At 39.1% G+C, this 14,737-nt stretch overlaps 1 protein-coding gene across 1 annotated transcript in view; it reads right to left on the bottom strand.

Moving 5' to 3' along the window:
• spg (dedicator of cytokinesis spg) overlaps positions 1 to 14,737 on the bottom strand; it is a 916,969-nt gene that overhangs the window by 646,725 nt on the left and 255,507 nt on the right. The gene's annotated exons all lie outside the window — the stretch shown is intronic.

The following is a 14,737-nucleotide window of genomic DNA, read 5'->3' as shown; positions in this document are numbered from 1 at the left end:
ATGTGATCTCTTAGAAACGCAATACCATGCACTAGTTACCGTACACCTTACAGGGACATGAGGAGACCGGCAGAATAATTAAACAACAAATACAGGTCACTGTTGAAGAAAAGCCGAGAATTAGGGTTGAATTTGAAAGTGTCTGCAATTCTGCCCAGACACGATAGGAGGGAGTATATGATGAGAGCCTTGTCGATCAATTCGGCCCTGGAAAGATTGTGCAAGGCTCAAGGGGTAGAATTTTTTTCAGCCTGGACTGTACTTGTTAACAGGAGAGATTGCTTCTACAGGGATGGGATACACTTAAATAGAAAGGGTGCAAGAATATTTGCTGATGCTATCGAGGCAGTGTTAGGTGGGTCGGAAAACTGCTAGCTTGGGGGGAGACAAAGACCAATAGATTGACAGTAGCCACTGGCAGAGGTGAAAGAGATTCTTGCACTGCTTCTATTAGAATGAGCAGAAGCCTGAAAAACAAGATGCATGGTATTTCAGAGACTGCTGGGAGCCATTGTGGTACAAGTAAACACATGGGTTGTGTTAGGGTAGCTAAGAATAGAAACAGGTGCAGGTATACTTGCGTGTACACCAATGCTAGGAGTTTAGTAAATAAATTTGATGAATTTGAGGTATTGCTCAAAACGTCAAATTCAGATATTCTTGGCATATCAGAGACGTGGTGTCACACAGATATAAGGGATGCAGAACTGCAATTTGGGGAGTACAACGTCGACAGAAAGGATAGACAGGATAGGAAGGGGGCAGGGGTTATGCTATTAGTTAAGAAACACATAAAAACCAAGGAAGTGAAGCCAGTCGACATCGCTGGACAGTGCAGTGTTCAGTCAGTTTGGTGTGACATAAGCATTGGGAGATCAAAATTGAGAGTAGGAGTGTGCTATAGGCCTAATGACTCTGATGAGTATAATAAGGAACTGTACAGGGAAATAGAGTGGGCCAGTAAATCAGAGAGTCTTATAATGGGAGATTTTAATTTCACAGATATTGACTGGAATTTGGAGGCTGGTTACTCACACACTAGCAGGGCTTTTGTGGATTTATTGGATGATTGTTTTCTACATCAGCATGTTCGGGAGGCAACTAGAGGGAGTAATACTCTTGATTTGATTATCAGCAGTGATTCTTCATGCATTAAGAATCTGCAGATAAATGAACCACAAGGTGGCAGTGATCACAGTGTGCTGAAGTGGGATTTACTCAAAGAGGTAACTACCATTAGGGGTAAAGGGAAGGGTTATTGCTTCCGTAAAGGCGACTACAATGGACTGAGACTGTATTTAAATTCTATACAGTGGGACCAACTGATGATGTTACCAACAGCAAATTCAAAATGGGAAGCATTCAAAGAACTTATCTTGGAAGCTACTAGGCTTTACATACCAACTAAGAAATATTGTTCAAGGTTTAGGCCAAAATGGATGTCAGATGAACTAATGAGGCATATGGCAGAGAAGAAAAATGCATGGGATACTTACAAATTAACACATGACACAGAAGCCTATGATAGATACAAGTTGATATGCAACCAAGTTACAAAGGAGGTTAGGCAGGCGAAGGCAGATTACGAGAAATCCTTGGCAAGGGATGCAAAGAAAAACAGCAAAGAGTTCTTTACTTATGTAAACTCTAGAAGGAAGGGGATGAATCAGATTGGTCCACTTGATATTGATGGGTCAACTGTTGATGATCCTGCTCAGGTAGCTAACAAACTAAATGAATATTTTGCATCGACATTCACACATGAGGAGTTATTCAACAAGGGGAATGCCAGAGGTGTATTCAACTCTAGCAGTAAGCTACAGAATCTTGAAATAACTGGGAGTAAAGTGGAGGAGAAACTGTTGAAGATAAACACAAGAAAGGCACCCGGGGTGGATGGGATCTATCCAGTTATATTAAAGGAGGCAGCAAAGGAAGTAAGCAAACTCTTAGCCATAATTATGAGAGCTTCCTTGGACTCAGGGGAGGTACCCATAGACTGGAAATGAGCAAATGTGACCCCAATTCACAAAGGAGGATCAAAGGCTGACACAAGTAATTATAGACCTGTGAGCTTAACTTCTGTTCCAGGAAAATTAATGGAGGCACTGGTTAAAGCAGCACTGCAGGATCATTTAGACAAGACTTCAGTTATAGTTCAGACACAGCATGGTTTTGTTAAGGGGAAGTCTTGCCTGACCAACTTGATTGGATACTATGATGCAGTCACAAAAGAACGGGATGCAGGGAATAACTTTGATATTATATACTTGGATCTTAGAAAGGCTTTTGATACTGTTGCACATGGAAGACTGCTACACAAATTGGAGCAGTGTGACATTGGAGGCAAATTGCTGCTATGGATAAAGGGGTGGTTGAGGGGGAGAAGACAGAGAGTGGTAATCAATGGACACTGCTCATCGTGGACTAATGTTATTAGTGGAGTCCCTCAGGGATCAGTGTTGGGTCCATTATTGTTTTCTGTATTTATAAATGATATTGATGATGGTATATCAAGCTTAATGTCCAAGTTTGCAGATGATACAAAGGTTGGCAGGGTTGTCAAGGACACTACTGACACTATGCTGCTGCAACAGGATCTGGAAAGGTTGAGCAGATGGGCTGAGAGGTGGCAAATGAAGTTTAACATTGACAAATGTATAGTACTACACATGGGAAACAGCAACCCCAGAGCAACGTATCAACTCTGTGGTACTACACTGACAGTGGTAGAGAATGAAAGGGACTTGGGGGTGGTTGTGCAGGCAGATATGAAGTTCTCTGAGCAGTGCAGACGGGCTGCAAGAGTAGCTCATGGAGTATTGTCAATGATATACAGGAATTTTTCCAGCAGGGATAAGGATGTGATTATTCCCTTGTATAAGGCAATGGTCAGGCCACACCTAGAGTACTGTATACAGGTCTGGAGGCCTCATTTCAAGAAGGATGTAGAGCTGCTGGAACGAGTACAGAGAAGGGCAACAAGATTAGTGAATGGAACAAAGGGGTGCTCTTACGAAGAAAGGCTTAAGTTTTGCAAATTACAGTGTCTGGAGACTAGGCACCAGCGAGGTGATCTGATAGAGGTGTATAAAACCTTGAATGGTTTAAGCATGCTGAATGCTGATGTGATTCTTCCTCTAGCTCAGAAAAATCACCTGAGAGGGCATAAATTCTAATTGAGGAAAGACAGATGTAGGATAGACGTGCGGAAATTTGCTTTTAGCCAGCGGGTGGTTGGTTGGTGGAACAGACTTCCATCCCTTGTGGTGGAGGTTGATAGCCTAAATAAGTTTAAGGCTCAGCTGGACAGGTATTTTGAACGAACAGAGGGGTGAAGTGGAAGTGGGTTTTTTTTTTTTTTTTGGCTGATGCTGCATAAGCTTGCTTTCTTGCATCAAATGCCTTAAACTTATGCTAATGCTAATGAGTTATGGTCCGATTATAAACTCTGCTGTGAATCCACACCATACTGTAATATATGGACTTTGTAGTGGTCTTTCATGCACAGCAGATGGACGAGAAGTTCTCCATATTCTACGGTTTTGTGCATTTACAGCCCCATGAGGAGTGAAATGTTCCTAATCAGACCACAAGATCATTCAAGCCCATGTGTCATCAAGCTTCATTCGAGCCAGAAATTGTAGAGCAAAGTCTATTTGTTGTTGCTGATTACAAGACTTTAGTTCTTGTACGGGAACCAGCGTAAAATTATTTAAAGCACTTTACGCACAGAAGACCAAGTTCAAGTTTCTTGACACTCCTCTGGCTGTACTGACAGGTAGTGTTTCGCATTCTGACCTGGAGGCCATTGCAACCGCCACTTCATCCACTACCTCCGTTCCGATAAGTGGTCATCCCTTGCCAGGAATTACACCTACCTTCCCGGTCACTTCAAATTTTTTTTGGTGCCACTGATGCCAAAGGTGCTTTATGCTAACCTTTAACTTTCTGATATTCACATAGTGCTGCATTAGTATTATTCTGATAGAACAGGTTTACTAAAAGAACACATTCCTTTTTTGTAGGAGCCATAATGGTTATTAATGGTGGCAAATATTCTTTCTGCTTTTTTCTAACAGGATGTCATTTGTGTAAGCGTGACTTGAAGTAAATGACAACTTTTACTTATGTGCAGTGCCATTTTCCCTTGGTGGCAAAAATTTGAACAAATTTTTTTTTCTTCTACAAATCACTTCTCCATACCCTAAATGACATACCCACTGATTTTCACAATGCTAACTCTAACTATTTTTACACTATTGCATTACGGTATTTCGCTCATTGAAAACAACAGGGCTTATGAGAAAAATAGGGATAGGAACAGAGCACTCAACAAAAAATGTTAAGGTTGGTAAGGAAAACACTAAAAAGTTAGAAACCCCATAAAATTGCTAACACATGTTTAAACCTCTTAAATTTACAATAAATATTACAGTAAATGAAGCACTGTAATATATACTTAATAATTGATATTTCTGTTGATTGGCATTTTTTTTTTATTGTAAAATTTAAAACAGTTCCAAAAAGCTAAGCAGTCAATAATGACGAACACTGAACGCACAAATTGTACAAGTGAGATACGGAGTGAACGCACAAATTGTACAAGTGAGATACGGAGTGAACGCACAAATTGTACAAGTTTGCGAAGCTAAAAAAACAAGAATGAAGAGAAGATTCTAAAAATCTACTTATGTTTTTTCTATGACTGAAGATTTCATGGAAGGGGAAACACATTTCACCATAATAACGTAAAAACCCACAGAACTCCATCTATTGGTATTATCGCAAATACAATTAAGATCAAGTTTACTACCCATTTATAATTAGATTGCACTAACAGAAAAGCTATCCTGCCTCTCAAAATTTCTTTTTGAACAGAAAAAGGTGAGCTCTTTAAAACGAGTCGGCTTACAACGTCACCTGTTATTGTGTGAATACAGTGAACGACAACATTGTGTCTCCAACCAATACAACTATAGTAAATGGGAAATATAGCTCTTACAAATTTGACATTTTTTAAGCTTAACGTATGAATTGCTGTGCAGGTCGCTACGTTCAGCTTGGTGTCGGGTTTTGCATTCAACTGGTTTTACTCGCACACGAAATCATGCATGAGGTAACACAAAAATCGCGTTATACTCGCATTGTTCCCTAATATATCAGTTACGCTGGAGCAAATTCATGTTGCAAAAATGTGCGTCATAGCAGAACTGACTGTGTGCACACACACACACACACACACACACACACACACACACACACACACACACACACACACACACACACACAGGGACTGTCGGCCAAGTGGTAATAGCATTTTATGTTTAGTTTTGATAACATCACATTGAATCCTTCCAGTGTCGTCTTCTTTTCTTTCCTTTTCTTTTTCCTATTTTCTCCTTGTTGATTTAATAATCTCTAATTTGCATAGAGTCAATTATGAAAATGCTATAATCGATTGTTTCAATTATGCCATCACTATTATTCAAAGTTATCGAAAACTAGATGCTCTTAGAGACGCTGTCTTTAATGGATGCGGTGGTGGCCCATAGCATCCATTAAAGACAACAATATCAATGAAGAAGCTGAGCTCTCTAATCAAAGAGAAAAATTATAATATACCCTTCTAACAGTTGAAATATCAAAAAAATAAGATTTGTGCAATCAATTTCAACTAACAATGTTCCTTATCTTTTATCATTTTCAAGTAATATTTTAAGTTTAAAATATAATGAAATAAAACATTTCATTTACTATAAAAAACATACAGAATGGTAAAATAATATACTTATTATTACTGTTCTTTAAAAAAAGAAAAAGTATGAATGATTCGGTTCGTTGTTTAATTTTTTGTGCTGCTGCAGATAAGGTTTGCTTCTATGCATCATTTGGCTATTTTAGTACTAAGGCCAATAATATGAACTGCTAACATCATTTGCTTCCTGTAAGCTGATTTACGTGGATTTATCAGTATTGCTGTATAGTTTGTTCCATTTAGGAAATGAAATTCACCAATATCTGAAAATAGTTTCAGTTTTCACACATATATGTATATATTACAACAAATCTTCTGACATGGATGCATACATACATACATGTATATAAGCACAAAGAGTTGGCTTCAAATATGAGACACTTTTAAGTCCAAGCAACAATAATTACGCATCAGCACTAGTGAAAAGCATTTATTCACTTGTGGCATATTTGATAAACACACATTGTTATTAGTAATTCTTAATCCTTTAAGCTCAAACTGCATATACTACTATATATGTTTATATAGTCATCATCATCATCATCATCATCAGCCATTTTCAATCCACTGCAGGATGAAGGCCTCTCCAGCAACTTTCCAGTTCCTTCTGTTTTGAGCACTGGACATCCATGTACTACCCACAAACTCATGAATTTCATCTATCCATCTCCGCCTTTGTCTTCCAGGTTTTCTTCTAGCTCCTCTTGGATACCATTCTGTAATTTTCTTAGTCCATCTGTCATCATGTCTTCGAGCTATGTGTCCTGCCCAAGACCATTTTAGTTCTTTAGTTTTGATAAGAATGTCCTTTACTTGAGTTTGTTGCCTAATCCATGTGTTTCTCTTCTTATCTAACAGTCTGATTCCCAATATGATTCGTTCCATTCTTCGCTGTGTAGTTCTCAGCTTCTCTTCCATTCTTTTGGTGAGTGCCCAAGTTTCACTTCCATAAGTCATGGTGGGGAGTATACATTGGTTCATTATTTTACGTTTCAGACAAACTGGGATATTGCTCTTCAGTATGTGACTATATTTCCTGAATGCTATCCATCCAAAATTTATTCTTATCTTGACTTCCAGCCATTTATCATTATTACAGCTAATAACTTGTCCCAGATAAGTATATGACTCCACCTTTTCAATTACTGCTCCTTCAATCATTATTTCCCTTTCTGTGGCATACTTGTTCATCATTACTTTTGTTTTAGCCATATTCATCTTTAGTCCAAAATCCTTACTAACTCTGCATAACTGATTACGATTTTCCTCTAATTCTTTGGGATCATGGCTTATGACCACAATGTCGTCTGCAAATCGTAAATGGTTTAGGTACTCTCCGTTCACATTGACTCCTTTCTGCGACCAGTCTAATCTTCTGAAAGCTTCCTCAAGGGCAGCAGTAAACAGCTTCGGAGATATTGTGTCTCCTTGTCGAACTCCTTTCTCAATTTTAAATTTCCTACTATCTTTGTCTAGTCTAATAAAGGAGGTAGCACTCTCGTATGTTTTCTTCAAAATCATAATATATGGGGTATCAATGCCTTGTCTTTCCAGTGCCCCAAACATTGCCTTATGCTGTATGGAGTCAAATGCCTTTTCATAATCCACAAATGCCAGGCATAATGGTGTTTTATATTCATTTGCTTTCTCCATTAGCTGTGATATTACGTGAAGGTGATCCATAGTTGAAAATCCTGTCCTAAAGCCAGCTTGCTCTTTCGGTTGATTCTCATCAAGTATTCTTTCTAATCTGTTAGTAATGACCCTTGTGAACAACTTGTAGATGTGGGATAACAAGCTAATTGGTCTATAATTTCCAATTTCTGATTTATCTCCTTTCTTATGCAGCAAAACTATTATTGCATTATTCCACTGCTTAGGCGTCACACCTTTTCTAATGCACCTTGTGAAGAGCCTTGCCAGTTTTTGTGTTATGTCTCTTCCTCCCAATTTTAACAACTCTACAGTAACTTTATCTTCCCCCGGGGCTTTCTGATTCTTCATTTTCTTCAATGCATGTTCTACCTCATCAGGAAGAATATTGGGTATGTCGTATGTGTTGTTACTTTGCAATCCATCTTCCCCACTGCTGGCATCATTCCCCTGCTCCTTGTATAATTCTCTATAGTAGTCTTCTGCTATTTGAATTATGCCTTCTCTGCTGTTTATAAGTACACCATCGCTATTCTTCAGTTTCAGTATCATTTGTCTTTCTGTATTACTGCTCATGGCTGCTGATTTAAATCCTTTGTTTTCCCTTAATGCTTGTTCTACTTTTCTTGTGTTAAATCTTCTTATGTCCTCTCTGAGTCTCTTTCTAATGGCTTTGCATAACTCAGTATACTCAATTTTCTCCCTGTCAGTGTTTTTCTTGCTTTTCATTTGTTGTCTTCGGTTCATCATGACAAGTGTTTCTTGACTAATTTTTTCTTCTTTGGATTTCTTTTTCCCTATAGGTTTCTTGGGCTTTATCACTTTCAAAAAGTTGTAATATTCCTCATCGATATCTTGGTCCTCAGCAGTCTGCAGAAGCTCATACTTGTTCTTAAGTTCCAGTACATACTGCTTTTTCTCCTCTTCTGTTATCTCAAAGACCTTTGTATTATTTACTCGAGTCAGTTTTTTCCTTTCCTTTCCTACATCTATATCAAGTGTACATCTTACCATTCTGTGATCACTTCCAACATTTACCTTATTCAGGATGGTAACATCATTCACAATATATCTTCTGTTAGTGAGGATGAAGTCGATTTCATTAGTTGTTAATCCATTTGGACTCTTCCATGTCCACTTTCTGTTCACCCTTTTCTTGAAAAAAGTGTTCATTACTGACAGTCCTTGAGATTCTGCAAATTCCACAAGTCTTTCACCTCTTTCATTTCTTTCACCAATTCCAAAATTTCCTATAGTTCCCCTTTCTGCGCTGTTTTGTCTTTTTCCAACCTTAGCATTGAAGTCCCCCATAATAATAGTGTAGTGGGTTTTCTGCTCATCTAGAAGACTCTCAATTTCGGTGTACATTTCTTCAACCTCTTCATCATCATGGCTCGATGTTGGTGCATAAATCATTATAATCTTTAGCTTGTATCTCTTAGAAATCTTGAGTATTAGTCTTGACACTCTTGGTGATGTACTTTTGAATTCCAAAATGTTGTTTTTAAAATCTTTATGGACCAGAAACCCAACTCCACCTTCACTCCTTTCACTGTTTCCATTGGTGTACAGCAGATTTCCACTTGATAAACTTATAAGTGATTCATTTCTTCTTCTTGTTTCAGCCAAACCGATGATATTCTAATTCACATTTTCTAATTCCTTTTCCAGCTCTAATATCCTGTCTTCACCGATGAGTGTTCTTACGTTGTAACAGACCAAGTTCAGTTTCCGTGTATGGCAGCCTGGTCGTACCCAGAGATTCTTAGCACCCTCTGCTTCCACTCTAATCCTCTCGCTGCCGTAAGAGGGAGAGTGAAAGCTGCTGGGGACTACTACATACTACTATATAGTAGTAGTATATAAACATATAGTAATATATATGTCCCATCCTGTAAAATTTCAAACAGTATATACATTTGTAAGAAGGTCTCTCTTGCCATATATACAGAAAAATTCATCTCATTTGAACCATTCAAATGTCATATCACACTTATGTTAGATAAAATCCACATCATACCCCTTTTTTGATAAGAACAGTGGAAATATTTCTTTATATCTTTTCAAAGTGAAAAACCTTCTCTAATTCTTATGTTTTTATGATTAAAAGTGTTTTGTCCTCTTTTAAGACACCATTCATACCTTATAAAGAATATTATTTGCAGATACGAAATGGGTCACATTTGCCTATCTCCAGTCCATGCGGACTTCCCCTGAGCCCAAGGAAGCTCTCATAATTGTGGTTAAGGGTTTGCTTAATTCCTTTGCTCCCCCCTTTAACATAACTGGATGAATCCATTCCACCCCAGGTGAATTTCTTATGTTCAATTTCAACAATTTCTCCTCCACTTTGCTCTCAGTTATTACAAAATCCTTTAGCTCCCTGCCAGAGTTTGATAAACTTCTGGCATTCCCCTCCCTGAATGAATCCTCATGTGTGAATGCAGAGGCAAAATACTCATTCAGTTAGTAAGCTACCTGAGCAGGATCCTCAACAGTCGAACCACTGATATCAAGTAGAGCAATCTGATTTATCCCCTTCCTTCTAGAGTTTACATAAGTAAAGAACTCTGTTTTTCTTTGCATGCTTTGCTAAAGATTTCCCGTAATCTGCCTTTTCCTGCTTAACCTCTTTTGTGACTTGATTACAGACCATCTTATATCTACTTATAGGCTTCTGGTTCACCTGTTAATTTAACTGTATCCCATGCATTTTTCTTTTCTGCCACGAGTCTCATTAGTTCATCTAAAATCCATTTCTTAGTTATTATGAACAGCCTAGTACCTTCCATGATTAATACTATAAATGCTCCCCATTTAAAATTTGCTGTTGGTAAATTAATCAGTTGGTCCCACTGTATAGAATTTAAAAAAGTCTCAGATCCCCGTAGTCACCTTTAGGAAAACAAAAACCATTCCCTTTACCCCTGATTGTAGTTACATCTTTGAGTAAATCCCACATCAGCACACCGATCACTGCCACCTAGTGTTTCCTTTATCGGAAAGATTCTAAATGTACGAAGAATCACTACTGATAATCAGATCAAGAGTATTATTCCGTGTGGTTGCTTCTCAAACATGCTGCTGTAGAAAACAATCATCCAATAAATCCTCAAAAAGACTTGATAGTGTGCAAGTCACCAAGCCACAAGTTCCAGTCAATATCCAGGAAGAAAAAATCCCCCATTATAAGACAATCTGATTTACTAGCCCACTGAACTTCTCTGCACAGTTGTTCCTTATACTCGTCACAGTCGTTAGACCTATACTACACTCCTACACTCAATTTTCCTTTCCAGGTTCTCATGTCACCAAACTGACACAACATTGTACTGTTCACACATGTCAACTGGATGCACTTGCTTAGATTTTATGTGTTTCTTAACTAAGCATAACCCCTTCTCGCTTCCTTCTTATTCTGTCTATCCTTCCTGTACACATTGTACTCCCCATATTCCAATTCTGCAGTCATTATATCTGTGTGACACCACATCTCTGATATACAAACAATATCAGCCACTGATGTTTTGACCAGCACTTCAATTTCATCAACATTATTTACTAAACTCCTAGCACTGATGAACATGCAAATATACATGCACCTGTTCTTTTTCTTAGCTACCATAACACAACCCATGTATTTACTTTTTTTTTTTTTTTTTTTTCCTTTATGAAAACCCCAAACACAAGAGGTATTAGAACCTATAGTACTTAGTAACGTCCTTGGGTTCATTAGTTCACTTAGTTCATAGAGGTTGAGAAGACAAGAAAAGATATTTGTTGACATTAGACTTGAACTTCTGTAGAATGTAATTTTCAGGAAAGACATATGAAGGAAGGTTGTTCCAGAAAACAGCAGTTGAATGAATAAATGAGGAAAATGAAAAGTTGATTCTGTGAGTTTGAAAGTTGGACAGTAAATGGATGTTGGCTGGTGCCGGCACGTGTACGGACTTCAGACTGTTTGGAAAGAGAGAGCGGGAATTACAGAAGCCAATTCAAACAGTATATACATTTGTAAGAAGGTCTCTCTTGCCATATATACAGAAAAATTCATCTCATTTGAACCATTGAACCATCTCATTTGAAGAACAGTGCCCATGGAAGTATCTGTAGAAAAGGAATGCATCACAAACAGTATGTATATAACACAGCGAGTGGAGAAGCTCTGTTAGAGATGAATTCTTAATTAACCTAACTGCCCTCTTCTGAATGGAATCTAGAAGCCTGAGACAGGTTTGGGGGGCACTGCCCCAGATATGGAAACAATATTCCATGGTAGGGCAGATTTGCAATTTGTACAGAGTGAACAGCTGTTTGGAAGAAAAGTAACACTGAGAGCGAAAGAGAAAACCAAGTTTTTTAGATGCAGAGGAAGCAATATTTGTAATGCGGTAGTGCCAAGAGAGATTAGAAGTCAGGGTAATCCCCAAAAGAGATATATCAACTTGCCTATAAATCAGAGTGTTACCAAAGATAAGCATAGGAGCAGAGGAATCCTTTCTGCGAGATATAAGACTGAGTTTTACAAGGATTGAAATCAAATAAGTTGTCTTTCCCCCACTGGAGAATTACCTGGAATCAGCAGTTGAAGCTGATTGAGCAGGGCAAGCTTTCCTAAAATGGAAAGTGGAATGCAATGTGCTAACATCGGCAAAGCTATGGATAGGATTTCCAGTAAATGGAAGGTCATTAATATACAAGAGGAAAAGAGAGAGGGAAAGAACTGAACCTTGGGGGACACCAGCATTAGTGCAGAAGTTAGAATACAGAGAGTCGTCTACCATCAACCTCAGTGAGTGATCAGAGAGAAAACAATTACAATGAGTGATCAATTACAAAAAACAGTTCGCAAACCATAAGATGGAAGCTTGTTTAGAAGACCTTTATGCCAAACACGATCGAAATCCTTTGAGATGTCAAGAGCAACTGCTTGTGTTTTACCAAACTTTTTCACTGAATTTGTCCATAAATGGGTAACATAAGCCAGTATATCTCCAGTGGATCTGGAGATATATACTGCAGATAATCCCCCAATATATCTCCAGTGGATCTGGAGATATACTGGGGGAATCCATACAGGCGATCGTTGATCAGACGGAAGGTTTCTGGTAGTTTACGAGTTGGCGGTTAATTGATTTCTCCATTACTTTTAGCATTACAGTTGTTTACTCTGGCAGGCCCTGCCAGAAGAGTGATAAGGTAGAGAAACTTCTACTTTAGAAAGAGTAGAAATAATTACAATGGGACGATAATTGGATGGGAGGAATTTGTCACCCTTTTTAGGAACTGGCTGGATATGAGCAAATTTCCAAGCAGAAGGAAAAACACCTTTGGAATAATAAAGTGAAAAAAGGTGGCAAAGGACAGGAATAAGTTCAGGAGCACAGATTTCTCCACTAAGTTCTCTTAAGGCTTTCTTAGCATTAAGATTCATCAAAATCCTTTTGACATCCTTTTGATGGAAGAACACAGGAGGCATTGAATGGAGCGTGTTGGGAGCGGTGGGAGGTGTTTTACTAAGATCATTAATACATGAGTTGGAAGAAAAGTGTAAAGTGTATTCGTGTCAAACGGCACCAGGGGTTCCCCCATCTCTGCGTAGTATACATTTTCATGTGAAACAGAATTAGAGTTTCCTTGGCCTCAACTTCTGTTTCACAGATTTTGAGGCCAGGGATTTAAAAGTGTATGGATATTGTATATGTGTACTGTCGTGTACCGTTGTTATTCTGGTCATTTAGCCACTGCACCCCCTACTGAAGGTCAACATTGACCAAACTTGTCTCCGTGGAGGCAGACCAGGTACACCAGTATTACAGTTGTTTACTCTGGCAGGCCCTGCCAGAAGAGTGATAAGGTCGAGATAGGTTTTAAATGAAGTTTAGGTTAATTTTTCACATTTGAGTTTAGCAGCTTGCAGTTGGGACATTCGTGGTCGGTAAAGGTAGAGTGGGGGGGAGACTGAGGATTGTGGGGAACAGGTAGAAGTAAGGGAATGAAAGAGAAGGCAGTGCCAGGAGTGTCAGTGGAGCAAGCCCCACAAGGGAAAGAAGGGGGAGGCAGGGGAGGGGATGAGACAGAGGCCCATCTCTTCTCCCTCCCTGCCTAGGGATGGGGTTTTAAAAGTGAACTTGGCAAGGGTGCTCAGTTCAGAATGCCAGGCGTCGTGCTGCAGCAGAGCTGCTGTGGTCATGTCTAGTTGTTGCGTCACACAAGGGAGAAAGAGTCCCGTCCAGAGAGAGAGATTGTCTAGTAGAGTCCACATAGATGGTGACGGATCATCTATCCTTTGCGATGGAGATTCAATCCTGAGAGAGAGAGAGAGAGAGAGAGAGAGAGAGAGAGAGAGATCCCACCGTAACAGTCATAGTCTGGTTCAGTTTGGATGCTCGTGCAGGAAGCCCAGGGCTAATGGCGTGCATCATTGATTGCAATTTGTCTCCTTCTTGCAAAAAAGTCTTGTGCAAATTTGGCGAGTTGTCCAGGAAATGGTGTTCCCGGTTCTGAGGTAAGTAAGTTAGTCTGGTGATTAGGATTCCACGTAGGTCGTCGTACAGTGGGCATTGCATCAAATGTTGCCAGCTCTCGCGCTTCCCACATGGACAGTGGAGGTCCTCTACAAGCCGAAAGGCTGCAAGTTTTTCAATGAAAGGTCCGTGACCCTTCAGGAGGAAAGTGGAGTGCACTGGGTGGAGCCAAGGCGGTGAATTAGGGTAAACTTTGCATATGTCCGGAAGAAATTTCCTTGTCACTTCTCCTTTGGTACTGTTTGTCCAGCGAGTTTCCCATCCTTGCTTTAGATGACCCAATAATCGGGTCTTTTTGGTCTTTCTATCATTTGTAGGTTATCATACAGCAAATGCTAATTTGTAGGTTATCATACAGCGAATAATTTGCTGTATGTAGGTAATTATACAGCAAATAATTTGGGCGAATGAGATGAGTAGTGGTTGAATCAACCAATTACTGAGATTCTTTCAGAAAAAGTACATGGGTTTGGAAGACTGCAAGTGCAAATGGATGTCATTGAGATTAGAATTGAGACCACGTATATTTGTGAAATGAACTAGGAGGTGTTTGGGAGGTTTAAATCTTTTTGCAGATAAGCTTCCTCTATCAATTTGACTATTAATGGTCTATTCAGTGATAACAAAAAGTGTGGGGGAGTGCATGCTGTAAGAAGTAATGAAATTTTTGGAAATGGTGTACATGGTAAGAATATATCCAGATCCTTAACATAATAACATGGCCTCGACAATGCCCCCTCGACAAATAATGATAGAACCCTGTTCGCACTTACACTTCTGTAAGCTGCAATTTCTA

Source organism: Mastigoproctus giganteus, chromosome 4 (assembly GCF_048544385.1).
Source record: "Mastigoproctus giganteus isolate SK-2022 chromosome 4, ASM4854438v1, whole genome shotgun sequence".
Classification (NCBI taxonomy): Eukaryota; Metazoa; Arthropoda; class Arachnida; order Uropygi; family Thelyphonidae; genus Mastigoproctus; species Mastigoproctus giganteus.
This window is presented reverse-complemented; position numbering and strand designations above follow the sequence as displayed.